Below are 25,684 nucleotides of genomic sequence, written 5' to 3'. Positions count from 1 at the left end.
AATAACTAACTTCCTGTATTCATTTTCAGGCAAAGCAGGTATTTCTTCTTCGTTTAGATCCATTGATAGTGAGCTAGTGTGATTTTTTGGGAGTGTTATAGAGCCTTATTTTGTCATATTACCAGAGTTGGTTTTTTGGTTTCTTCTCATTTGTATAGGCTCTGCCAGAGAGAAAGTCCAGGGCTGAAGATTGTTGTTCTCATTGTTTTGTCTTATGGGGTGTTCCCTTGATGTAATACTTTCCCCATTTTCCTATAGATGTGGCTTCCTGAGGGCTGAACTGTAATGATTTGTTATCTGTGTTCTGGATCTAGCCACCCAGAAAGTCTACCAGACTGAAGGCTGGTAATGGGGGTTTTCTGCAGAGTCCTGTAATATGAACCATTTATGGGTCTCTCAGATGTGGATACCAGCACTTGTTCTGATGGAGGTGACAGGGGAGTGACCTGGACTCTGTGAGAGTTCTTAGCTTTGGTGGTTTAGTGCTCTATTTTTGTTCTGGTTGGCATCCTGCCAGGATGTGGTGCTTTCCAGAGAGCATCAGCTGTGGTAGTATGGAGAGGAACTGGTGGTGGGCAGGGCCTTAGAACTCCCAAGAGTATATGCCCTGTGTGTTCAGTTACCAGGGGAGGTAGGGAAGGCCTATCAAGTTGGGGGGCAGGGCTAGGTATGTCTGAGCTCAGACTCTCCTTGGGCGGGTCTTGCTGTGGCTGCTGTGGGGGATGGGGGTGAAGTTCCCAGGTCAATGGAGTTATGTACCTAGAAGGATTATGGCTGCCTCTACTGAGTCGTGCAGGTTGTCAGTGAAGTAGGGGAAAGGTGGCAGTCACAGACCTCACCCAGCTCCCACACAATCCAAAGGGCCAATCTCCTCCCACTGTGCCCCCCAACAGCATTGAGTCTGTTTCCAGGCAGTGGGAAAGCAGGGTTGAGAACTTGCCCCAGGTTACCCACCTTCCAGCTACAAAAGAAAGTAGGGTTTTCGTTCTTTCCCTGCCTTTGGAGTCTGCACACAGGATTCACACCCTCCCCCGAGTTCTGGCCAGGAGGCTTCTCACCCTGTTCAAATTGTTATAAAGTTCAGCTGGAGACTTCCGTCTTCCTGTGGCATTTTTCCTGCCTCTCTGGCTGCCCTCCTGAAGGATTCCTCTGGTGCCAGGCAGGAATGGCCTGCTTGGGGACCCAGCGAGTTCATAAGACCTTTTCCGCTGCTTCCTCTACTCCTGTATTTCGCTCAGCTCTCTAAATTGACTCAGCTACAGGTAAGGTTAGAATCTTCTCCCATAAACTAGACCTTCAGTTTCCCCAGTGGGGGTGTGTGTTCTGGGGTGGAGGATCTCCCTTCCCACTTCCACAGTTTGGACACTCACAGTATTTGGGGTGTGTCCCATGTCCTGCAGGAGCAATCCACTTCCTTCAGAGGGTCTGTGGGTCCTCTTGGGTTTTCTGATTTATTCCTGCAGTCATTCTGGAGCTAAAATTCATGATGTGGGTCTCCACACACTATTCTGTCTGTCCGAGTTGAAGCTGCAATCTAGTCCTGCCTCCCGTTTGCCATGGTCCTCTTATAAGTAATCTAAATTACTTCTACATAATTAGTAAGACTATAAAATATAAATTATTTATACATAATGGAATATTATTTAGGTTAAAAAAATCTGCCATTTGCCACAACGTGGTTGGACCTGGAGAATATTATGCTAAATGAAGTAAGCCAGACGTAGAAAGATAAATGTTTCATGATCTCAATTAATACGTGAACTATTTTTTTAAAAAATAGCTCAAGTACGTAGAGGTAGAGAATGAAACAGTGGTTACCATGGCATGAGGGGGAGGAAATGTAGAGGTGTAGGTCAAATGCATAGAGGAGTCCCAGAGAAATGGGTTGCCACATCCACAGTGAAATGCAAGGGGTTTTATAGATGCCTGTTGAGGAGGTGGTGTCTGATTTACATAGGGCATGGAAGACTGGTTGGACCAGGTGTGTCATTTGCATAGGCCATGAAAACTGGTTAGGACTAGGTGTGCCATTTGGCTAGGGCACAAATTTCTGGTAGTCCCCACCCTAATCTCTTATTATGTAGGTAGGTTGTCTGCCTGCCCTGTGCCATGTTGCCTATTCCTTTACTGTACAAGTGGTAACAACAACAAAAAAAGGAAGTTGGAGCCTCCATGTTGGATATGTATGGCTCCCCAGATATCCCTTTTCTGTTGGCACAGTTGCTGGTGTTCCCCTGTGCAAGCTTCCAGATTGTTTAATTATATTTACAGCTCAATTTTTCAGGCTAGTCTTTTTTAGGAAAAGATAATTTCTGGGGCTGCTTTTTGTTAAAAGGGAAGCTCTGCTGAGGACTGTTTTACCCTCACTATCCACCTAAAAAATTTCTTTCTACTTCCTATATCACATGTGCCACATTTTCTTTATCCATTCATTCATTGGCGGACACTGAGATTAATTCCATATTTTAGCTGTTGTGAATAGTGCTACAGTAAACATGGAAGTGCCAATGTCTCATGAATATACTGATTTCCTTTCTTTTGGATATATACCCAGTAGTGGGATTACTGGATCAAAGAGTAGTTCTATGTTTAGTTTTCAGAAAAAGCTCCGTACTACTTCCCATGGTGGCTGTACTAATTTACATTTGCAACAGTGTAAGAGGGCTCATCTTTCTCCATATCCTCCCCAGTATCCATTATTTCCTGTTTTTTTAATAAAAGCCGTTTTAATTGAGATATGATGATATCGCGTCGTTTTGATTTGCATTTCTCTGATGATTAGTGAAATTGAGCATATATCTGTGGGCCATTTAAAATTTTTTTTGAGAAATATCTGTTCAGATATATTGCACACTTTTTAATCAAATTAGTTGTTTGTTTTTTGCTATTGAGTTGTTTGAACTCCTTCTATATTCTGATTATTAATCCCTTGCCATATGAGTAGTTATAAGACATTATTTCCAAGTCTCATGGTAACCACAAAACAAAGACCTATAATAGACACAGAAAAAAATAAAAAGCAAGATATTAAAACACACTACCAGAGCAAATCACTTTTACACAAAGGAAGACAGGAAGGAAGAAAAGATGAGAGGACCAACCAAACAACCAGAAAACGAATAACAAATTGGCAGTAGTAAGTCCTACCTATCAATAATAACAGTGAATGTAAATGGACTACATTCTCCAATTAAAAGACAAGAGTAGCTGAATGGATAAAAAGACAAAAAGAAAAACAAAACCTAATTCTATGCTGCCTGCAAGTAATGCACTTCACCTACAAAGATACACATAGACTGAAAATAAAGTCATGGAAAAAGATATCCCATGCAAATGGAAACCAAAGGACAGCAAGACTATCTATGGTTAGATAAAATAGCTTTGCACATTTGTTTTGAGGAATTAATTAGCCATACCTACTGTCCTCTAAGGGCCTCATACTGTTCAAAGAGTCCAAATCTCTCTCATGATGGCACCCAGAGAAATCTCCTTATTTGGGGGACATACCTTTCCATGAGAGAAAATGAAGACATCAAATTATTATCTGGCTTCTTACCTCAACATGCATTAATAATTCCCACAAAGGGAATCAACTCTTGTGATACTATAATGTACACTGAATTTTATTCAGCACTTACTTATTTCAGCTGTTTCAACTTTTTAAATTACCATGTTGAATGTGCTTATATGTGTTCTATTAGTATAATGAGAATATGATATACTTCTCAGCTTCTTTATGGTTTGTTTTTGTTTTGTTTTTTGCTTATTGCCTCACTAATCTTTCATGGACAATATAATATTTTGCTTTGGATGGCAATCCTTGTCATACTAAGTACTAGAATGTAGAAGCCAATATTTCACTGCATTTCTATTTTCTTTAAAATAATGTCATATCAATTACCTGTTTTGTTCCCCTCCTCACTTCGTTTATCTTCACATTCCCCTGGTGAATTATTTTCTTTTTCTAAAATCTCCATTTAGATGCATTCTTTTTCCTCTCAGCCTTTGAACTCTGTGTGAGCAATGATTATGTCTATCTCAGGACTATTGAGAAGGATTTTGCACTTCGTGTACTGCAAAGTGCCCATATAAGAGAGAATGAACTGGTAGGGTCTATGTTCTACTCTTTACCAAATCATTTGCCCTTTCAGTTAATTTACATTGATAAAGAGTGCTATTTTGTAACTCACTTGAAAAATTCTTGCAGAGACATTGTATGTACTGATAGGTACTCCCCAACAACTTCTCCAAACCCCAAAATAGCTTGTTCCTCACTGTTTTTACAGGACCAATTCAGAGGTTGATAAAGATAAGTACTTAATAAAATGTTTAATTAATTATATGTCTAATTATACTTGCTCCCGATAAACGGTGTTTCTCCCATTCAGTAACAGTGCTTTAGCTTTATGCCATCATAAGTCAGGAAGTAGTGATGTTTTAATGCCAGTACCACACAGTGATAAAAACAAATAGGAACTTCTAAGTTTATTATTCTGGTTTTACCATTTACCAACTGTGGGACCCTGGGAAAATTACCTAATCTTTTCGATTTGTAGTTCCCTTATCTTTTAAAAGGAAACATTATCAGCAATTATTCCATAGAATTACCATGAGAGTTTAAATGGTGTCTGTTCTAGCAACAGTGTTGCTTCCTCTGAGAAATGGGTTGTTTACAATTGATTATGTTCCAATCTTTTCATTGCTGCTTGGATATTCAAAGCCAAATCCCCAGTCTACTTGTCACAAATCCGTAAGACTTTACAACATATAATTCATATACTAACTTACATAGTTTTTGTTATAGTTTACCTTTAAATGCTATTTTTTCCACCTTAAATTTGTTTAGGAAATTGATGTTTATATCAAATAATTGCTTGGTAAAATATGAGAAAAAGGTTACCCTAATTTTCGACGTAATTTTCCACAGGGAAATTTGAGGAAATTTCCTCAATTTTCCTCAATTCCTATGTAATTGTCTAGCATAATTTTCACTTCTGTTCTACTAATAGAATAAAATCTGTCATATATTAAAATAGAAAAATGAGTATATTTTGTATAATATGCTGTCTACATACAAAATGCAGCTTTTATTAGTAGTTATTCCTAGAGGATATTGTCATATCATATATCAGGATATAATTAATGTAGTTAGTTACATTTAGATGCTGCCATAAAATTTTTACTATTAAATCTTTATAAAACACCTACAAGAAACTATATTTAATGAAAAATACTTTTCATAAACATTTCTAACCTGAAGTTAGAGTCAAACTATACTAAAGAAATTAAAGAAATTAAAATTGTCCTGAGAAAGTTAAAAAAAAACCCTTGGCTATTGTAAAGTCACAATGACTTCTTTAATATTGGATTCAAAATTACTGTAATATCAGAGACCTTAATAGCACCTGGAAATGCTGTTTCAGACTATCATTATATGAGGATTGAAATATTTGCTATTTTCCTTGTTAAACAATTGCTGAGACATCTGTAATTTATAATTGGTAATGATTTAAAAATGTTTTGACAGGGTTCTATGCGATCACAATATGGGACACATATAGGGTCCTTATGCATTCTAAATTTCAAATTTCATTTTATTTTAATTGGATTATAAAATTGAGCTCCTAATAGATGTATAATTTTGATGTTTTTTTTTACTAAGTAATGTGCTGCAGAGTTAGTTTTTAGGACTATTTTGCCTTCTTTACATAATCTTCTTAAGGACAAATACTTATGTCAACATATTTTAAAATAATTTCTGGAGAAATGCTATATTAAGTCGATATTAACAAGTTTAAAATAAATTTACCCAAGAGAGCTAAGAGTTCTTTCGGGGTCAATGTATTAACAAGTGAAGGTTGTAAACTTTACTGTTTTCTCTATTTTATTATCAAATTTCTCAAACAAATACCCACAGGCAATAATAAAAATAACACCTTTAATGGCATAGGTAATTAGAACCCAAGAAAAGCTACCTAAGGGAAAAACCTTGTGAATCTTTTATTTTTTCCCCAAAAATCTTTTTAAAAAAGGAAATAAAGTCCCTGAAATTATTATATAAAAATCTCCCTTGTGCTATAACATCCTCTATCTGCAGGAGATAAATTTAATCAAAAACAAAAGACCAAAGAAGAAAACATTTGTGCTTCCAAGCCCCGTTTGCCAAAATAAGCTATGGACTGGAAAATAGGAGATATCTTCTCTAACTTAATTTTAATTGATTAGTTGTTTTACCATAGATTCTGTGACTTGCTCAATGTCACAAATCTTGTTATCAGCTGAGCTTTGATTAAAAAGATGTGATATTCTCTCAGGTCAGTCTCTACCTAATTGTTTTCTTCTTGCACAGGTGATGGCGTTCGTCTTGCAAGAAGTGGGGAAAACTTTTCCAATTAGCCAAGTTAGTGAAGTTTCTCAAAGGTTGATTTTTTTTTTTTTGACCTTTGACAATGATGCATTAGTGAAAGACTAAGCAGCAGAATCACAAAATCGGGCTTAAATTCTAAAATGTTTACAGTGATGAGAAGGATGAATGAAGAGGCTGTTGTCCATGCCAGAGCATAAGAGTTTTACATATGATAGAGAATCCTAGGATAGTTTGAAGTGCAACCATTTAGGAGATTAAAAGAACAGGCTTTAGGTTGGACTGAGGGAGGAGATCTTGAGAATGCTACCCAAGGCCTTCTATCAGGTTTGAAAATAACTAATGGGAAAGGCTGACCAAGAGGGCCTTAACCTTTCCCTCAGCTTGACTAACCTTTAGAGAGGCTTCTTTCTGCCCCTGCCCATAGGCCCCTGATCTTCCATTCACCCTAGCCCTTACAGAATTCAGATAGCCTAACCCCAGAGGACTCACCTGAAAGGAGCCGGGCACATTCCTCAGCCCCGGGCTCAAAACAAACAAGCCCAGTACAAACACATCCCATCCTCCCATCCCACCACATATCGCCATATATCTCTCAAACTTCCTGAGCCCAGTACAAACACCACCAGGAAAGTCTCCAATAAGGGGACAGCCGTTCAAAGTTTTACTGAAAGAGCGGGAACCAAAAGAATTCCTTTGTTCCCCTGTAACTTTCAGGCTATAAAAAGCAAACACTCGCATTGTTCAGGGCCCTCTAGTATGCTGTGGAATGGAGGGACCAGGTTCGAACTTGTAGTAAAGATCCTTGCCGCTTGGCTTTGACTCTGGACTCTGATGGTCTTCTTTGGGGAACTAACGGTCTGGGCATAACACACCCCTCCCTTTTCTCAGAGCATTCATGTTAGTAAGCTTGCAATTGCAAATTCTTTCTCTGACTTTAAGATGTAAATAATTTTAAAAGGCTTACTAGCTTATAAACCCAAGACTGTCTTTGTTTGGGACCTAGGAAACATATATTTGGAATGTAACCATTGAGGAAGGTAATACCTGCCTCTCAGTCTCTGTGGGAGTATAGGAGCCTAACTTTGAGCGGTGGCCACTTGCCACAAGTTGTGAAACTACCTCTTGTAATAAAAACAGAAAAATTTTATTTTTTCCTTTGGATAAAGCCAAGTAGCTAACACAGATGGTCCCTCCAATTGTTTTACTGTTATTTTTCTTATTTGTTTACTTTCAGCTCCATCCTGACATTTACATTCTGAATCTATGTTGATTTTTATCTTCAGGTAACAGGGAATAAACTAACAATTTAGTAAAGGCGGTTCTCTTTGGGGGAGCCCAAATAGGTCTAAATGTTCCATAAATCTTTGTCTTCTCAACATCAGTGTCTAACTAGTGATCTAGCAGAAACACTTTAAGTTTGAAAGGAAAATTATTTTAGTTTTCTGGCGCTGTCATAACAAGCTACCACAAACTGAGTGGCTTAAAACAAAAGAAATGTATTGTATTACAGGTCTGGAGGCTAGAAGTCTGAAACGAAGGTGTCATCATGGCCCTCTGCACCCTGTAAAGAAGAATCTCCTTTTTTCTGCTGCTTCTAGCTTCTGGTATTTGCTGGCAATCCTTGATGTCAGCTTGTATATGCATTACTCTAATCTCTGCCTCCACCCTCATATGGCTATCTTCTCCCTGTGTGTCTGCACATCATCTTCCCTCTGTGAGTCTGTGTCCAAATACCTGTCTTCTCTAATTGTATTAGATAAGAAGACCACCCTCTTCCAATATGACTTCATCTTAACTAATTACATCATTGCAGATATCTTTTTAGTTAACAGAATTCAACCTTTAGCAAAGATTAAAGGAGAGCAAATGATATCATGTCTTAAAATTCAAAGTCCTAAACAAAGCTTTTAGAATATTTACACTTAATCATTTTGGGTTTATCTTGAACACTGTGAAACCTGATGGAGTTTGAATCAATCCAGAAATTAGGAAGCACAAATACCAAGTCTTTTTATTATAAACACCTCTCAAATATGAATACTTTGGGAAAGGCATATATTATCCATTATTTTCACATTCATAATGGGTTTGACGATTTTTAGCAAATACTAAATATGGTATAAAAGATATACTCTTGAAAATACCACAAACTACTGCAGTGCAATTCAGAAACTACCACTTGGTGGCAAGATAATGCTGCTGTTAATGGGCTTAGCAATGACCTACATACTTTTTCCTTTGAATTCTAAATCCTTGATAAATTTGAAATATATTTGCAAAGGGAGTCAGGCTAAATTACTGACATTTTTTAAAAAGAAAATAATTTACATAATAAAAATGACTCTGGTAAAACACACATGTAAAATTCAGTTCAAACAATGAGTTAATTCTTTGACTATTATTAGTAAAATACTCAAATAAAAATGGAAATGAATAAGAAAATAATTATTCCATAGATATATTTTATATCTGTATATTTTCTTACAAATCCTAGCCCAAGGTGAGGTGTCATAATTTTTTTTTTGGCTCTGGCTCATTTGATTGAGCATGACTACCCAGTGCAATATTTACATTTGTCTCCCGGTAGCACTTTAGAATAATATGTCCCTATTTTATTGAACTACTACTACCTTTCAGAAGAATTATGAAGCTTCTGGCAGGGAAAAATGGATTCCTTACTTGCCACTGTGGTCAGACAATGTTATGCTTAGTAAATATACAGTGTTTTCTATGAAAAAGAGTATGAAGATTTCTCAAATAACTAAAAGTAGAACTACGATTTAACCCGACAATCCCACTACTGGGTATCTACTCAATAAAAAAGAAATTATTTTGCCAGAAAAGACACCTGAACTTTTATGTGTATCACACATTATTCACAATAGCAAAGTCATAGAATAAACCTAACAGTCCATCAATGGATGAGTGAATAAAAGAATTGTGGTACATATACACCATGGAATATTATACAGCCATAAAAATGAATATCATGTCCTTTGCAGCAACATAGAAGAAGCCAGAGGCCATTATCTTGAGTAAAATAAGAAACAGCAAGTCAAATACTGCATATTCTCATTTATAGGTGAGAGCTAAACAATGAGTACATATGAACATAAAGAAGAAAATAATAGACACTGGGTACTCCAAATGTGCAGAGGTTAAGAGGGAGGTGAATGTTAGAAAATTACTTATTGTGTACAATGTTCAGTATTCAGATGAAGGATACACTAGAAGCCCAAACCCCACCATTATACAATATATCCATGTAACAAACCTGCACATGTACCCCCTGAATCTAAAATAAAAATATATAGGTATGCACACATACAAGTATAAGATTTCCTAATGAGTCTATATTCATTCTAAAATACAGAAGAAATAGAACTGTTTTCCAGGATTCTCTGTTTGAGGGAAAATAGAGTAACAATAGAAAAGGCCTATTTTATATATATGAAGAAAAATGAAAAGGGATAATAATAAACAATTCATGGAAAAATTATTTGATTATTGAGAATATAAAAGATTTAATGATATTCTTGAGCAAAGGGAATTGAATATAAATTATTGTTTTGTTGTCTAACAATCTCTTTCAGTGGTTACTTAATTTTTTCATAGACAATCATTCTAGGAAATATTTGAAGAGTAGCCTCTCATTGGCATAGGAGACATAAAGGTTTGGATTGTTTTATTTCTATGTTATTTTGAGGCAGTATTTTACAGTAGTTAGGAAGGAAGTGTATTGCATCTTGAGTCCCACCTCTATAATCTACTATATACTCTTGAGCTAGTCACTTAACTTCATTTCACTTCAATTCAAACATTTGTAAAATTTGAGAAATAGTAGTACCTACCTTGTGGAGTTGGTGTGAGAATTAAATAGAGTTATGCCCTTAAAGTGCTTGGTTTAGTATCTCTTCCACTGTAAACATTAAGTATAATTTGTTAATATTTTTCCTAAGCATCCCTGGGTACATATTTCTTGGATATTTGATGAACAATTAGGATCTTGGAAGAATTTCAGGAAAGAAGTTTCCACCAAATTCCTTTTTCCCAAGCCTTTTTGCAACTTACTAACAATTTTCAAGTAGAACAAGATTATAGGTCGTTTTGGTTGCTGACAGAAGATCAATTTTTCTTGCTCTTTCTGGCTTTTGGTGCTTTGCTTTGGCTGGCAATCTAAAATCAAAGAATGCCTGGAGGTGTCGCATTTTCTGGGAAAGTACTGGAGCCCTGCAGTGTTAATGCTGACTGTAGTTCTATGATGAGCTTTTCAACTTCTATGCCATGCCTTTTAATGAATTTTGCCAGGGGCTGCAACTTCTAAACTTTTTTCTCAGATCCTTTTTAGCCTCTTAACATATTGCCAAAGCTGATAGAGAGAGATATCACAAAGTCATTCCTGGTGCTGAAATAGTCTACTCCGTGGTGTTTGTCATGGGCAGAGGGTCAACACTAAGCAATAGACAGACTCTAACAAAGAACTAATGTAAATGTGCCCTATCCATTAAGTCTTAGAGGTATACTTCTTTGTTTAAGTTTTATGCTTGGCTGTTTGTTAATTTAACAATATAATTTGCAATAAGCAATATGAAAATGCATAAACAAATCACTTTGGAAAGTTAACTTTAAATATGAAGAATTAATTTTTATAGAAGTATCTAGCATCTCAGGACTTCAAAGTTTGTTTTCACTTGCTTATAAAAGTTTTCTCATGTATGTCAAATATGCAAGCTATTTTGAGAAATATTTTTGGCAGAGTCACCTCCTATCCCAAGTAACAAGTATCAACAAAGGCTTGAGGGATGCAATGAACACAGGAGCATTGCTACAAAGCACACACAACAGAGAAACATAAGAATTAGTCACTGGCTACTTTCAGAAGCAAAAACAGCACTTCTTTCTCTTCACTTTTTCTCTACTCAAAACATACAGAAATGGCCAAACTGTGGATATGCTTAGCTGCTTGTTGTTGTAGTAAAAATATAGATCATTTGTAGGTATGTAAAAAATTTAAAAAAGAAAATATGAAGATAATAAAGGCTACAGGTGAGAATATAAAAGATCAAAAGCGCTAGTAAAAATTTTAGGCTCTTCTGTTGGATCTTAGAAGTGTTTTCCTTTACTGTGGAGAAAAGTACTCTGGAAGAAGAAATTACCTACCCAACTGGAGGTCCATTTTATCATATATAGTATACTCTTTCTATTTCCATAAGGAATTTTAAAATGTCATCTGCCTTTAGTGTTTAAAAGATAAATAAGCATAAATGCAGTTTCTCTATTAAACCAAAACAAATAGAAGTTAAGATCAGTTGAAACATTTTAAATGAACCATTGAAACATCAAGACAGATAATAATGTAGAAACATAGATGATAATTTAGATAATGAAGGAGACTTTTATTTTCACCTGGAGTGACAGAGGATATATAAGAGATTATATCCCATGGATAATTTAAAGTTAATTCATTCAAAATAGAAAGGAATTTGAGATATTTTAGAGGCTGAACAGAAGAGGGCTGTTTCTACGAGATCTCTTAGGGACATAGAATTCCTACAGAAATAAAGGTGGACTATTTACTTGGCACCTTCTGTATCCCATTTGGGAGTGAATCACTCAGCAAAGGTCATAATTTTCCTTAGAGACAGAGCAGAATATGTCTTCTACTTCTGGGTGGGATATTGACTTGTATTCTGTCCAGATATGACAAAAGCTGCACTTAATCTCTCAAAAACCCAATTTATCTTACCCATCACTGCTACTTTTGACCACCACCATAAAATTTGATCTCATTCTCATCTGAATTCTCACCACTGACTTACTGTAACATTCACTGGTTTTGATCATCTATTACATTAAAGCATTTCTTCTATTATTTTTATCATAAAATAATTGAGCTTCTTCAACTGAGCTTCTTCACTCAGCTGGAATGACAATAGAAAAGGACTGGTTACATTCAACTAAATTCTTAAAATCATAGAATAAGGGTGAATAAATTAAAAGATCAATATACTAAATTTCACTAGACAATATTTAAAATTCTGCCCTATATCCCAGGCACCTCCTTTCTAAAATTGGAAAACCTGAAAAAGGGAACTAAAAAATTAGAAGGTTTTTTTTTGGGGGGGGAACAAAATATCTGAGCAAAAGGAGATGAGATTGTCATGGGTAAAATGAGCCACTTGTGTCTCTTAACAGAAATCACCTCCCAGGAAAATAGTGTGTACAGTACCAGCATCCCTCAGAACTGAACAGTGTTAAGCAAAATAGTATCATATTGTTGCTCTCTCATCTCCCTATTCTCTAGGTATTCCAGTTGATCATTCTTATAGTAACATTATCAGATATATTAATACCATGCTTATAGTAGAGTTTCTTTTACATTTAATTACCTTTTAATTGGACTCTAAGGAATTTAATGCCTTCCTGTTTTACAAAGTAGATTTCCTGTCTCAGTTTTCTTAGTTTTAGCATGAAGGGTTTATTTATTCCCTTCTTTTCCCTTTTTTTAAAATAAACATGTTTGTAAGAGTTTGAGGCATCTCCCTATAGTTTAAATATTACATGCACTAATTATGCATGTTTAGGAAATGACTCATATAAGAAACTACAATAATCCTTTAAAATAATTAAGAACATGTATATATATTCAATTCTTAAGGGAGAGAAAAAAGCAAGGAAAGAATGTAAAATGCTTAAAAACTTAAAGTAAAAAAATGACAGGAAATTTTATCATATAAATAACATATGGCCTTAATACTATTCATAATATGATGTATATAGCTTCCCTGTAGTTGTTTCAGACATTGTGAACGATTACTTTTAGAAAGTTTGGGTTAACATCTCCTATTTTAGACTCTTTATTAACTCTAGAATTACTTGATAACTAAGATCACTAGGTGACTTTTTCCCATGATTTGTGACAAATAGTAATTAGCAGCAAAATTCTGCATTTTCACAAAAATCCTTTAGATATAAAGTAAATTTTTATTAAAAATATGTGTTCTACAAGTCCATATTGTCAGAGATGTTTGAACCAGAGTGACTTCATCTTGTACTGTGGCTGGGTAAAATAAGGCTGAGACCTACTGGGCTGCATTCCCGGGAGGTTAGGCTTTCTTAGTCACAGGATGAAATAGGAAGTCACACAAGACACAGGTCATAGAGACCTTGCTGATAAAAGAGGTTTCAGGAAAGAAGCCGGACAAAACACACCAAAATCGAGATGGCAACAACAGAACCTCTGGTCATCCTCACCGCTCATCCAGGAATTGCCCATCCCTTCTCTGAAAACTCATGAATAATCCACTCCTTATTCAGCATATAATCAAGAAAAAAACATAAAAAGGGGAACCAGCAGCCCTTGGGGCTGCTCTGCCTATGTAGTAGCCATTCTTTTATTCCTTTACTTTCTTAATAAACTTGTTTTTATTTTGTACTGCGGACTCACCCTGAATTCTTTTTTGTGTGAGATCCAAGAACCCTCTCTTTGGGTCTGGATTGGGACCCCTTTTTGGTAGCCATATGAATTGTAGAAATCACCATACATAAATTTTATTCATTCTTTAATTATAAAATGATAGCTTGGAGATTTTAGAAATGATTTAGATAGGACGGTGAGGTTGGAATGAGTAACAGATTTTATTTCTTCAGGCAGAGATATTTTTAAAAGGTTGAAAAAATGTATGCTATGATAGTTCTTTATTGAATGCCTACCTTTTCTCTCAAAAACTCTAGAGAACACCAATAGATACTTTATACATCTTATTTTGAGTATATCCTGGTCTGAATAGTAACAGAAGAATTTTGGAAAAAGCTCTATCATCTCTTTAAAATAAAGTTATCCTGTGTTTCACATCTTAATTTACATAACTCACCTTGGAGTAAGTCTAACGGGAATAAATCCACCCAAACTGGGGCTTATTCTCACAGTTTATCTCTTTCAGTAGAAACTTTATTGCTAGGAGACATTGGAAACCAAATGGAATTGATGACAAAATTTAAGGTATGACTTGTGGGAGTAATAAGTTCAGGAAAAAAACCTTGACCTTTATAGTTTCTTTAAGTCTCAATAGGTAATGTTTTTGAATAGTTCACAACATATATTTTGATGAATCAGGGTTGTTAGAAAAATAAGATACCGATTTATAATATCAATCAAAATATTTTTAAAGACAATAGCTTCACTGACAAAAATTTTCAAAGACAATTGAATGAATTTGGTGGTAGATGTAAAAACAAACAAAGATACGAACGCCAGTTCTGCTTTTTAGTTTCACCTACCTGTGGTCAGCAGCCTGTGAAGCCAGGTAGATGCCCTGAGGGTATTTCCTCTTTAGCAGAGCAAATTGTCTCTGGGCTACAAACCCCTGCTAGGATATGTCCTGGACTCTGGCCTGCATGGATAGACAAGTTTTACTAGAATTATTGGACTAACTGATGGAGATTGGAGGTGAAATAAAGGCTGGAGGAGTACCATACTTCTTCTCTTCTTCCTATCAGAGAACTATGCACACACCATGCTTACCTGTCAAGTGTTTATAATCCTATCCACACTCTAAGCCTTCTTAAAGCAGCACTTAGTTCTACTTAGTGCCTGGCTTAGAATAAGTGCTTAATTAGTGTTAGTTGAACAATAATCAACATCCTCTCTTGTAATTGTTCTCTTCTTTGTCAACCTGAACATACACATATTGACATACAATTATGCATACAAATTTTCCTCAGCTTACATTCATCTCTAGTGGCCGTTTTATTAATATTAAAGGATAATCCACTTTTCCTTTAAAATGTCTATTTTGCTAATCTTTGTTAGTCACAACTACACAGATTGGAAAACAGTAGTATGTATATGTGGAAGATACTATTTTTCAGTCTCCAGACAAGTCTTGTTGCTTGTATGAATTGCAGATCCCTTGCACTAACTCTGCAGCCTCCTTCATTGCTCCACACTGTACCTACTAAATAATTGTCTGAATAAATGAAACATAACTAGATTAAGATTTTTTTTTTACTATGAGATATACACACATCAAAGAGCATGAGGATCAAATTGATGATAACAAAATCAGTAGTAACAGAATTATAAATCCTAAAATCCCTGATGTGTAATATTTTACATGTGTTATTTTAGATATTTATAATAGTTTGAAAAGGTCAGTATTTTCACGTCCATTTAACAGATAATAAAATGTAAGTTAAAATAGTTAACATGTCCAGGGTCATAAAGCAGATAAGTGGCAATATTTATATTATTTCATATTCCCTTGTTAATTACAAATACCTTATCCAAATGTTGACTTTTATTGTCCTTGAAGATTTCATCAACTAAGACTATTTGTCTGACCCATAAAGTAAGAGCTTGGATCCCTTTAATCATTTCTTCTCCATTCTCTTCTACCTCACAGATGTAGCATAAGAGAAAAACATTTTTCAAACTTGTCCTCATTTTTTCTCCATTCATTTCATATAAAACTTTCCCAAGTGATACTGGTGATAAATGGATTCCGTGTTAATGATATATTTATGAGCTTTTAAAGTTAAATGAAACATTATAAAAGAAATACTGCTATAAATACTTTAATCCATTGAACTGGTTAGAAAATATATTCAAAATCTTGCTAAACATTCCATCTCCTTCTAGCATCAGCATTTTGTAAACTAAAAAATGCAAAGCGTTCTTTTAAACATTTTTCTTTCTTTTTTCTTTTCTTTCTTTTTTTTACTTAAGCTGCTTCACATTGTTTTGTAAATATTTATTATAAAAGCAGAATATTTTTATTGCTCTAGGCATTAAATAGGTACTCATGATTATGGAGCCTTTTTACAGAGACCCAAAGTGCACTTATTCACTTATCAACGGCAAAAATAAGAGGATATTAAAAGAAAATGTGGATATTAAAAGAAAAATATAAAATATATGTGCAAATAAGAGGAACATAAAAATTATGTCCTAAATGACAGAGATAAAAAAAATGTAAAAGAACAAGAAAGAAAATAAAGAAGAGCTATAGCAAGGTATTTCTATTATGCCTCCAAGAGAAAACAGACAGTATTAAAACTTGAACACTAGCTAAAGAATATACTCACTAAATGCAGCGTCAACTTTAGAGGAAAATGTATTTTTGGTGTAAAAGATTTACTATTTGATGACATGAAAACCTTTATTTCCTTACTATAGCAGACTAAATTATTCAGACAGACCATCTGCCTAAAAAAAGTAAAAATGCTCAAAACAAGTGCAACTTGCTCCCCTCTAGAGAAATCAACCATTCTGTCATGACTCAAACTTTTCAGTAAAATGTTTTCAGGAAAACCTGAGGCTTAGAATAAAAAATAACATGTCCAGGCATGGGGGCTCGTGCCTGTAATCCCAGCACTTTGGGAGGCCGAGGTAGGAGGATCACTTGAGGTCAGGAGTTCGAGACCAGCCTGGCCAAAATGATGAAAAACTGTCTCTACTAAAAATACAAAATTTAGCCGGGCATGGCAGCAGGCACCTATAATCCCAGCTACTTGGGAGGCTGAGGCAGGAGAATTGCTTGACTCCCGGAGGTGGAGGTTGCAGTGAGCTGAGATCACACCACTGTATTCCAGCCTGGGTTACAGAGCAAGAGTCTATTGCCCCGGCTGTTATTTATTTGTTTGTTTATCTCAAAAAAATGAACAAATAAATAGCAAAATATCTGAAAAAATAGCACCATGAGTGAAAACCAGCATTGTTTTTAAAAAAGTCTTTGAAACTTCTACAGAGTATAGAAACTATACACAAAAACCCAGTGGATTTGAAATTAAAAAGTGAATAGAAATGGAAGACATTAAATACAGAATAATTTTAAAACTTAAGTAGATAAGTTTACAAGGTAATTAAATATAGCTAATAATACAACAAAGGAACTAAAATATATGGTAGTAAACATATTCAAAATATAACATATAGTGAACAAGACCAGAAAATTCAAGGACTTTGAGCAACATTGTGAATACAGTGAGAGCTAGTTGTACTTCCAAAAGAAGAGCAGCAAAAATAGGTCACTGGCAGTGCTAAAGAGATGATGAGTGAGAGTTTTCCAGAATGAGAAGAAGGAAATCCAGGAAGTACAATGAATCTCAAGCATGATGAATAGAAGAAATATACATGCAAGTGATTTGGGAGGAGGGCAGGGAAATGCTGGGTAGAGAAAGGTGGGGCCCTGGCTAGGGCTCTACCCTTAGGCCCGGGCCCATGGACCTATGTGAGGACAGGCACTCCTGCTTTCACACCTAAATGTTGCATTTCCCAAGACCATCCTGGCCACCACGTCCCCATCCTGTGCCTATAAAAACCCCAAGACTCTAGCGGGCAGAGACACAAGAGGCTGGACGTTGAGAGGAACACATTGGTTGAAGAGCACGTTGACAGGCACCAGCAGATGCCAGCACGCTGGCAGGCCATCAACGGTGGAATGACGTGGAGTTTGGCCAGGGCAGTTGGAGAAGAGTCCAGTTGCTGAGTGGCCCAACGCCAGGGGAAAACTTTCCCATTCCATCTCCCTTCTGGCTTCCCCATCTGCTGAGAGCTACTTCAATAAAAAAACTTGCACTTATTCTCCAAGCCCAGGTGTGATCTGCTTCTTCCAGTACACCAAGGAAAGAAACCCCAGGATACAGAAAGTCCCCTGTCTTTGCGATAAGTCAGAGGGTCTAATTGAGCTGAGAAACACAAACCGCCTGTGGACGGCTAAACTAAAAGAGCAGACACTGTAACGCATGCCCACTGGGGCCTCAGGAGCTGTAAACATTCACCCCTAGACACTGCCATGGGGTCAGAGCCCCACAACCTGCCCACATGCATTCTCCCCCTAGGGGGTTTGAGCAGCGGGGCACCAAAGAAGCCAGCAGCTCTCCCTGTCACACACCCTGCGAGGGGTACAAGGGAACATTTCCCGTTTCATAAGCATGACAGTGAAACTAAACAAGGACAAATCAAGAGGAAATCGTAAAAATCTGAGGGGGAGAAAAAATTATTCAGAGAGTGACAGTAAGCTTGGTTCTAAACAGCAACTATAGAAGCTGAGTACTAAGAAAAAAATCAACGTGGAAAGCTGTATCCCAAAAGGCAGTTTCAGACCCACACTCAATTGCCATTGAGAAAAAACATTGGAAAGAATGTCCTTCAGGAGGAAGGAAAGTGATCCCAGAAGTAATGCTTGTGATACAAGAAGGAATGGAGTAAAAATGAATTGGTAAATCGGTGAATAAATATTAGCAAATCACAACTGTATACAACAATAATTATGTGTGCAATTTAAAATGCAATTTAGAATAAAAATAAGTGACTTTGTCACAAAATTAGTTGAGAATGTAGTAAATGGTATGAAAGTTTTCTTTTGTTACAGAGGAATAACTTTTGCAGAGTACTGTTAATCATTGGACTTTGATAAATTAGTATGTGGTCACCTTTGCATATTTCTTAATTTTTCAAATATGTAAATGCATATTCTAGTTTTAAAATTATAAAATTTTTCATACACAAACACACAAATATTACAATCAGTGCTAGAGAACCTATAAATATATGGCTAAATCATAATAGTGAAATTCTCTTATTTACGAATATTTGTTTAATTCTGAAGAGTAAATACATAGAATAAGCATTTCCTTGAATGTGTGTCATACAGTTTTTTCAAAATAAAATTGTGTGCGTATAAAAAAGTAAATTTGAATAACAATTAGACATTTAAAAAAGTGATCCATAATTCTATTGTTGGTGAGAATTATGAGCTTTCACGCAATTATAAGCAAAGAGTTAGAATTATGTGAATGCATATACATTTTTCAGAATAATTGAAAGGAACATTTTCCTCTATATAAGATAATATTCTAATAATAGCTTTTGACCATAGTACTTATTCATCTCTATTCATTTTATCATAATGGTAAAATAATGTATTTGTTCACAATGGCCTATATCATTAGAAATTAATGTTGGATTTACTGTATTCTGCTGATAAAAATGTAAAGGAGATTTTTTTTTTCTTTGAGACAGCATCTCATTCTGTTGCCCAGGCACAACAGTGGTGTGCAGTGGCGCGTTTTCCGCTCATTGCAATCTCTGCCTCCCAGGTAAAAGCGATTCTCGTGCCTCAGACTTCCCTAGTAGCTGGGATTACAAGCGCCCACCACAACGCCTGGCTAGTTTTGTATTTTTAGTAGAGATGGGGTTTCATCATGTTGGCCAGGCTAGTCTTGAACTCCTGGCCTCAAGTGATCCACCCACCTTGGCCTCCCAAAGTGCTAGGATTACAAGCGTGAGCCACCGCCCCTGGCCAGATTTTTTTTTTTTTTTTTTTTTTTTTGCCCAGGCTGGAGTTCAGTGGTGCAATCTTGGCTTGCTGCAACTTCCGCCTCCCGGATTCAAGCGGTTTCTCTACCTCAGCCTCTGGAGTAGCTGGGACTACAGGTGCGTGCCACCAAGCCTGGCTAATTTTTTGCATTTTTTAGTACAGACGGGGTTTCACCATGTTGGCCAGGATGGTCTCAATCTCTTGACTTCGTGATCTGCCTGCCTTGGCCTCCCGAAGTGCTGGGATTACAGGCGTGAGCCACTACGCCCAGCCAATTTATTTTATTTTTTTTTAAATTAAAACTGATAATAGCTCATCCTGGCTTCCCCTGTTGGTAGATGGTTCATATCCATAAAAAAATATTTTTATTGCTTCCTTCCACTTATCATGAATAGCGAAAAAATGGGTGAGATCCTAAATAAATGGCCAATAATTAGGGGGAAAATGTATATGAGGATGTGTTTTGATTCTTCTCAGGGAGGCAAAGAACCCCTCTAAGGGAGAGGTGGCTGAGGGGTCCACAGGGATGAGCCTAAAAAAGTTGATATGCACCACATGGGAAAATCGTAAGATACAAATATAGTTGGGGTTTTGGGGAACAACAAGTGCAAATACAGATATAAAGATATAAATGAGTAGAACATAAGATCAGTTAACAGAAACAAGATTATGGAGTACCTTGTATATTTTCATCTATGCTGAGGAATTTTGTCTTAATTTGATAAACCACTGACTTTCATATTTCTAAAAATACAATGTCTTGCACTTTTTAAATGCCATCATCAGTTCTCCTCATTCTGATTCATTTGGTTTGAAGGAGGACCCACAGAATTTGCATTTTTAAGTTTTGCACTGAGAGAGACATTGTTTTAGGTGTTGAAAAACCATGAAAAGTTTCATAGTAGGGGACTGATATTATCAGATTTTTGGTTTTCAAGTATAGTTTGAGAGAAATAAGGCAGGGTTTACTAGTTATGAGGCTACTGGAAAAGGACAGGTGAGTGATAATGATGTCTTAAAAAATAATAGTGATTTATGACAAAGGCAGCAATGCAGTACATTGGGGAATGACAGTTTGTTCAATAAATGGTTGTTAATAAGCAAAAGTAGATATCTGAACTTCCATCTTTCAAATACAAAAATTTTTATCTCATATCATAAACAAAAATTATAATGTATTGAAAAACCTAAATATTATAGGTAGAACAATAAAATAAGGAGAATAACTTTAGGACTTTGATTTAAGAACAGACTTTTAAAGTAGTATATACAAAGCTTTAAGAGAAAAAATATAAAATTGACTATATTAATATTAATACCTCTTGTTAATTCAAGACATCATTGAGAGTTGAAAAGGCAACCTACAGAGTGGGGGAAGCTATTTTTAATACATATATCAAGAATATATAACTTCTTAAAATTGATAAGGAAAATAAAGAAAACTCAGTTGAAATATGAGTTAAAGACTTCCTTTTGAAAAGTGGACATCTGAATGGCTAACTAACACACAAAAAGTTGTTCATAACGTAAGACATCAGAGAAATGCAATGAAAACTTCAATGGGATAGCATACTACATCTACTGGAATAGCTAAAATATATATGATAAAAAATGAAATGTTGGCAAGGACATTGAACAATCAGAATTCATACACTGCTTGTGGGAATGTAGTTTTGTTTTTTTGGTTTTTTTTTTTGAGACTGAGTTTTGCTCTTGTTGCCCAGACTGGAGTGCAATGTCGCGATTTTGGCTCACTGCAAACTCTGCCTCCCAGGTTCAAGCAATTCTCCTGCCTCACCCCCCAAGTAGCTGGGATTATAGGCATGTGCCACCACACCAAACTAATTCTGTACTTTTAGTAAAGATGGGGTTTCACCATGTTGGTCAGGCTGGTCTCTATCTCCAGACCTCAGGTGATCTGCCCACCTCGGCCTCCCAAAGTGCTGGGATTACAGGCATGAGCCACCGTGCCCAGCCTGGGAATGTAAATATTTTACATCTACTTTGGAAAATTATTTGGTTCTATCTTTTAATCTGTACCAATGAATACTAATTCCATTCATGTTTATAAGCTCGACACAAATATATACAAAGGCTCAACAATACACAGATGTTATGTTCACAGAAGCACTATTCATAAAAGCTACAAAGTAGAAAAAAATCCAAATTCTCATCCACAGTTGACTATGGTTCATTCAGAGAATGGGTATAGGTTCCAGTAGCTGCATACATAGCCATTGTTGCTGCATACAAAACCATCTCAAATATACTAGAATAGAATAACAAACAATATGGCCATAGATACTGTGAATCAGAAATTGAGATAAGGCACAGCAGGGATAATTTATCCCTATTACATGATGTCTGGGGCCTCAGCTGGGAAGACTTGAATGGTTGGGGATGACTTAAATGGCTGGAAACCAGAAGCTTCTGAATATTACTTCACTGGAGTGATTGATATCTAATTGGGATTATTCAGTTGGAACATTTGCATGTGACTTGGGCTTCTCTGAGAATTTCAGCTGCATTCTAAGAAGGGAGGATCCCAAGAAGGAGTATATGAGGAGCTGGTGTTTCAAAAAATAAGAACTAAGCTGCAGTGCTTCTTCTGATCTAGCATTAGAAGTCATAAGTCACACCCTATTCATTAAGCCACATTGCACTGATTACAAGAAAGTCATTAATGTCAGGATAATCCAAGTGGATAGGAATTGGATTCCATCTCTAGGAAGCAGCAAGCTCAATTTGAAGATCATGTGGGTTGGGAGACACTGTGTGGCCATCTTTGAAAACAAAATCTGCCACAGAGTACAGTGATAAGTTTGACAACTATATCAATATAGATGAATCTCTCAAACATTCTGTTGAATTAATGAAACTAGACACAAAAGTGTGTATGTTGAATGAATTAATTTATACACAAAATATGAAAACTGGCAACACATTTATTTTTTATGTATCAGTATGGTGATTAACTATTGGAATAGTAATTGAAAGAGAACAACAAAATTATTTCTGAGGTATTTGTTATTTTTCTTTTATGAGTGCTAGTGACAAGGTATGTTTAGCATGTGAAAATTCATTAATTGTTCAGTTATGGTATAAGCTTTTTTCCTGTATATATATATATATGTATATGCAAAATATACATATATATGTATAATTTCAAAAAAGTTAAAATAAAAAGAAAAATTCTTTCAATTTATTTATATTCAGTATATATAGTTTTGTCAATATTTTGAGATCTTTTATAAACGTTTCTCTTTTTTTCAGTCATTGCTTTGCAGTGTCTTTATTTCTTCAATCACATATCTGCACAAAACTATTGCAAAGATGCATGCTACTGTGTTACACATAATACTTGAAAAACGACGCTGGTATAACTGCTTATTCTTTACTTAACACAAAATAATTGACTTCCAAAGGTAAAATTAGTCTCACCACTATTTGCTTCTACTTGTTAAAAAAATTAAAAGTTATTGAAAAAGGCATGAAGAATTATAATACATGAAGAAGCCATTATCTTTTAATGGTATTTATAAATATTCAAAAAGTTATTTTTCCAAGACATTTAGAAACTGCTATTTTTCCTTATAAATACTATTTTTTTCACACCTACCTCTAATCTTATGATAAATCATTTCCGTTTTTGCTTTAACACATATCCAGACTCCAACCATTTTCTTCCACCTTCACTACTATTACTCTGACCTGAGCCACTGTGATCTCCCACTTAGTTTTTAAATAGTATCTTCTAGGGGTCCTTGCTTTGTCCTTGCCCCTTGCATTCTAATTCATGACACAGCAGCCTGAGTGATGATCTTAAATCTATCAGATCATGTAGACTATGTTGTTCTTATGCAACTCATTTCCCAATGGCTTTGATGTCACTCAGAGTAAAAGTCAAAATTCTCAACAAAACCAACAATGCCCGACAATACCTCATCTGCTCTCCCAACTTGTTCTCTTTGCTTTAGTGAGCTAGCCTTCTTGCTTTTATAAAAAATGTTAGCCAAGCTCTTATCTTGGCTATTTCTATTTGCATTTCTCTTTACATAAACTTTTTTCCTCAGCTCTTTGTATGACCTGTTTGTTCTCTTTCTTCTTTCTGGTATCTGCTCAAATTTCACCCTTTCATTGAAGCTCTTCTCTTGACACTGTATTTAATATTTCAAGCCTTTTTCAGTCCCCGTCATTGCTATTTGTTCAGTCTTTCCCTGCTTATTTTTTTCCCAAAGCACACATATTTTCACATATTTATTATTTATGCATGTTTTTGTATTGTACATCTCCTCTACCCCATTTTCACCCTTAACAGAGTGAATTCTATTTCCATAAAAACAAGATGTTTTAACTCTGTGTGTGTGTGTGTGCATGTGTGTGTGCGTGCATGCACAGGCACCTCAGGCCCTTTGCCCTTTCTGTATTCTCTTTCTGAAACAACTTTCTCTACTCACTGTTTTACGTCTCTTTTTCAACTTTCATGTTTAATGTTTAAGCTTAAATGTCATCTTCCCAGGGAATGTTTTCTTGGTCATTCTATAAAAAGTAGTCTGGCTTTCTACCTTTTATTTCCTATCATATTTCTCTATTTATTTCTTACATAGATCTTTAACATTATGTGGTTATCATGTTCACTTAATTATTGAATTGATTGTCTGTCTAAATGATATATAATCTCAGTGACAAGAACCTCATTAGAAATTGAATGTGTGAATAGGATGTGTTGAATAGATTTTAGCTGAATACTGGACTTTTTTTTAATAGTTCCTCTTTATAGATAAAGCTTATATCTGCATTTTTGAGTATTTTTTTTATTATATCAGTAAAGAGAGCTGAAAAATAGGGTTTTATAATAATTTTCTTTCTCATCATATGAAACTTTCTTTTCACTTCTACTTTAGGGAGTACACTAATTTATTTTTAGGTTGACATATTTCCTTCATAGAAAAAATAAATCTTACTTCACCCACAGGTCCAAGGATGAGCCTGCTAAATCCTGCAGTAATCTCCAAGTCAATTAACTACAAAAATTCCTTTAGCTTCAAGATTGGGGTATGGCTGACTCTGAGACGGAGAGATGAAAGAGAGGTTTGCTGGGAGCTTAGGCAAAAGAAGTTTTCTGTTTCCTAAAATAAAGCCACCAGAAGATATATCTCACCCTCATGAATTTGTGTTCTGTGATTGTGAAACTTTGACCTTCATCGTTAGATTGTTTTCATGAAGGACACCATTGTAGGAATGAACACAGAGGAATTCACAGGGAAAGATGTAGCCCAGACCTACTGGATATAGCTAGATTGAATCCAGTGACCTCTGGACTTTTAGTTGTGTGAGCAAATACACTTGTTTATTTTATCCATTATAGTTGGCTTTTCTGTACTTGCAGCCAAAAGCAGCATAACTGAAATTCAGTTTTCATTCTCATTCATTCTCATATTTAACACCACTTTATGCTATTGTACTCAACTAGAAGATTCTTCCATTGCTTAGGGCTCATATTGATTTACATGTCACCATAGCTATTTGGGGAGGCGTTTTATGGTAGAGACCTCATGCCTATTACCCTCACATTGCTTTGAATACACATAATATTTTTTAGTGAACTTCCAAACATGAGACCCTAGTTCCTGTCATTATTACTGTTATTGATTAGTTTAGTGTCTTCCAGCAACTAAAATCAATTAAAAGTCAAAGGTAATGCTATTTTGTTCTTTATTCCACAGACTATTCACTGACGGGAGTTTCTTTCAGGTAGTAAAAGACCAATTTTAGAGTTTGTCTGCCTCTTTCAAAGTTGTGTAATCTTTCATCAGTAAATATTGATTCATTTTCAGTCAAGTTGGAAATGTTTTAGAGAGTAACTTTCAGTAAAACTAACCAGTCTTACAAGTCAGTAAAAGCTAAACATTCTTGGCAGTGCATTCCACTTCCAAATGTGTTGGAACTGTTCTCTCATATTACGCCTTCTGTATTATCATTGTTAACATACAGT

The sequence above is a fragment of the Pan paniscus genome, chromosome 15 (genome assembly GCF_029289425.2).
Source record: "Pan paniscus chromosome 15, NHGRI_mPanPan1-v2.0_pri, whole genome shotgun sequence".
NCBI classification, from domain to species: Eukaryota; Metazoa; Chordata; class Mammalia; order Primates; family Hominidae; genus Pan; species Pan paniscus.
This window is presented reverse-complemented; position numbering follows the sequence as displayed.